Source organism: Tupaia chinensis, unplaced genomic scaffold, assembly GCF_000334495.1.
Source record: "Tupaia chinensis unplaced genomic scaffold, TupChi_1.0 Scaffold145257_1, whole genome shotgun sequence".
NCBI lineage: Eukaryota > Metazoa > Chordata > Mammalia > Scandentia > Tupaiidae > Tupaia > Tupaia belangeri.
Genome location: NW_006205117.1, coordinates 2,206,470 through 2,210,319, shown reverse-complemented (window position 1 = coordinate 2,210,319; position 3,850 = coordinate 2,206,470). Strand labels below are relative to the sequence as shown.

Here is a 3,850-nt window from a genome sequence, read left to right as displayed (position 1 = left end):
TATGACAAATACAGTAAGAAAACTTTTGCTACTGTTGTCTTAGCATACGTCTCTCCATCAGTGACATCAGCAGAATCTGCAACAGCAGTGGCTGTGATTTACTGAGTGGCTGATATGTGCTAGGCCCTGTGCTTAGCTTTTTCTATGTCTCTTCTCATTCAGTCCTCATGATCATCCTCCTATACTTTGCAGTTAAGAGAGAAAGAAGCATACACAAGGTCTTTCAGCTATGGTGGAGCCCAGAGTTAAACCCAGCTCTATCTGACTTAAAACCTGTAACTTTGGCATAAGGAAGGGGAATGGAGCAGGTCACAGTTTCATTTTTGTTCTTTCTTAAGACCAAAACAAAACACCCAATTTTCAAAACCAAAACCTGCCTCAGAAGTTACATTCCAGAGCTTCAAATTTCCAAGTGACCAAGAAATCAGGTTTGAATAAAAATTGCTTTTCTGCAATGCTAACTGGAAATGAATAATAAATTGCCTGTATCTTAAGCTCAGTAAATGTTTTCATAGTGTTTCTAGTCCTCATGTCTGTTGCAAAGGTAAGAGATTCAGAAAGTAATATTCCTTAGACATCAGTGAGCTGCTGCACTGTTTCTGGAAGGGTCATTTCCTTTCACTCACATAGCTATCTCATTACCAACAGTGCCCTTTTAAAGGAATAAATACCATAAGAATCCATCTTAATCTTTAAAGAAAAATGAAACATTGAAATGTAATAGGATTTTATTTATGACTGCTCACAGAGGTCATATTATGTCACCTTAAATGGTCATAAGTAATGTGTTTTAGTCATTCAGTCGTCCAGAACTGAGTTAGAGACCGTTGCCATCAATAGACTTTTTTCCTACTTCCCATTTCCTTAAGAACAAAGGGTGGGGGGAGACATTGACAAAACTCGTCATGCACAAATGTCATTACAGAGAGATGCGGATTCTTGAAAAGAACTCTAGAATCTTTGTATGGGAAATATATTCAGATCATGGAGAGGAAAACAGAGCTTTATCTGGCTGTCTTTTAAAATGTCATGTAGTTAGCCTAGGGTAAATACAATAGGTGGTCAATTATATCCATATTTTTTTATTTGCTTTTTATGTGTTTGTTTTTTGCTAGAGGGTGAAAAAAAAAAAAACATGCAAGGCAGAGAAAGAGGGAGAGGAGAAATCACTCTCCATGGGACTGGTCACCAGTAAACCCTTCTCCTCCATCTCTCCCTACTTTTGGGATTTGGCACATACACGTATGTGCACCCGATATGTTTCTCAAGCAGCCAGGGCCAGGTCTCAAACTATGTGGTCGGCCATGTGGGATCCAGTTGCCTAACCACCAGGCCATGGAACTGGCCCCAATTGTGTCTAACATTAGTTTGACCTTGCGTAACAAAGTCATCTGAACTCAGGACTTTTTCTTTAAAATTCTTACTTCTGGCAGCTTTACAGATGCTGCTACGTGAGTCTCTCACCCTCAACCACGGTCAACCTCACTGTGTTCAACATCACTGTTGATGGTGAGCTTTTGGTACATGTCTTCTTCAAGCTGTTTGCAGACAAAGTTCCAAGGACAACAGAAAACATTCATGCTTTGAACGCTGGAGAGAGAGGATTTGGTTATAAGCGTTCCTGCTTTCACAGAATTATTCCAGGGTTTATGTGCCAGGGTGGCAATTTCACAAGCCATAATGGCGCTTGGCAGCAAGTCCATCAATGGTAAAAAATTCAATGATGAGAACTTCATCCTGAAACATACGGGTCCTGGCATTTTGTTCATGGCTAATACTGGATCCAACACAAATGGTTCTCAGTTTTTAATCTGCACTGCCAAGACTGAGTGGTTGGATGGTAAGCATGTGGCCTTTGGCAAGGTGAAAGAAAGCATGAATATTGTGGAAGTCGTGGAATGCTTTTGGTCCAAGAATGGCAAGACAAGCAAGAAGATCACCATGGCTGACGGTAGGCAACTCTAATAATTTGACTTGTTCTCTCTTAACTCCCTGAAGCTCGTCCACACCGTCTGCTCACTATGTCCTATAACCTGTGCTCTCACTGTAGTTCTTTTGGTTCCATATTTTCCTTCTTCCCCTCCAAACTGAGCTGAATTACAAAGTTAAGTTTATGATTATAAAATAAAAGTTAAGTAACAATAAAAAAAATTCTTACCTCTGTTTTACTTGTGTGTGAGTGTCTGGGAGAGTGATGAATAACTTTCTGGTTTTATGCCTGTCCTTACCTATGCATCTCCTCCCCTTTCACACCCCACCCTTTACTTTTAACCAAGAGAGAATTTCATTATTTTTCTGTGATTGTTATGACCTGTTTCATTAGCTTGGAGTGTAAGTCTGGCTACTGCATTAGTTAGCTCAGGCCCCATAACAATACTACAGACTTGGGGAGAGGATGGGAGAGTACTTAAATAATTTATTTTTTCACTGTTTCAGAGGCTAGCAGTCTAACAACAAGTTTCTGGCTAATTCAGGTTCTAGTGAAGCCCCTGGCCTGGCTTGCAGATGACTCCCTTTTTGCTATGTCTTCATCTGGTGGAGACAGAGAGAAAAAGAAGAAGAAAGAGAGAGAACACTCTGGTGTCGTGGCTCTTCTTTTAAGGACACTAATCCTATCTGATCAGGGCTCCAATTCACCATCTCATTTAATCTCAGCTACTTCCATATAGGTCCGATCTCCCAATACAATCATATTCGAAGTTAAGTCTTCAACCTATTGATTTTGGGGCGACACAAAAATTCAGTCAATAACAGTAGCACATTTATTTTACAGTAGCCCTGTGATTCAAGGTTTTGCTTTCCAGGGTTTCAATTACTTGCAGAGTAGAAAATAGTAAATGAAGAATTCCAGAAATAAACAATAAATAAGCTTTAAATTGCATGCAATTCTGAAAAAGCTTGATGAAAATTCTCCCTGCCATCCACTCTATCGAACCTAGGAGTCCTGAATCGTCCTTTTGTCCAGCATTTTCATGTTATCCATGCTACCTGCCAGTTAGTCACTTAGCCTTCTGGGCTATCAGTGGTTTCAGGCATCTGCTGAGAGTCTTGGAATGTGTCACCACAGATAAGGGGGAGCTACTATATTTTTTAATTAATTAATCCTGTCCCCATGTAGTCAAGAAGAAGGAAACTCAGAATCTCTTTCTTGAGGACACCTTTGTTTTCTTTTGTTGAGAGGTGTTTGCTATAGGGCGTGTGTTCTTGTCAGAAAGACAGAGCGAGACAGAGAGACAGAAAGCGAGAAATCACCCCCCAAGGGGGATAGCCACACCGCAATCCGTTCTCCTCCATTCTTTTCCCAGGATCTTGGGCACACGTGCACACGTGCCTGGCGTGAGTTTAAGCCACTGGGTCCGAGACTTGAACCGTGGTCGACTACTGGGAATCAAGCAACATAGCCATTACACTAACTGCTGGTCCCAAGGCTACCTTCTATTCAGAGATTATTTAAGAACTATTGGGCTTTAATTGTTGCAAAATTATTTCTAACACTAGGCATAGAAAATTTTAAAGTCAGATTTGTTTGCTATCAGAGTTCAGCTTTCTGCCAGTATTGCATCTGTCTCTACCAAAATGGCAGGGTTGGATATGAATCCTGCAGAGGCTTCAATGATACCCTCATCAATCACAGATCTGAGCAGGCCACAGTGGTGCCCATGATCTGGATCTGAAGATGACAGTTCAGCCAATAGAATATTGAACTGGATGCAGCCTTTATCTTTAAGTCAAAACTTGAATACAGACATTGAGTCCATGTCATTAGTCCAGATCTCCCCTCCCTCATGATGAGCTTTCTTTCTTCCATTTTCTTTCCAGCCATGAGAACTAGCAAGACTCTCTGTATCCA

General features: G+C 40.8%; 1 pseudogene; it reads left to right on the top strand.

Moving 5' to 3' along the window:
- The first annotated feature begins 529 nt into the window (after window positions 1–529).
- LOC102479312 (peptidyl-prolyl cis-trans isomerase A pseudogene) lies at window positions 530–1,965 on the top strand (annotated as a pseudogene).
- The last annotated feature ends 1,885 nt before the right edge of the window (window positions 1,966–3,850 follow it).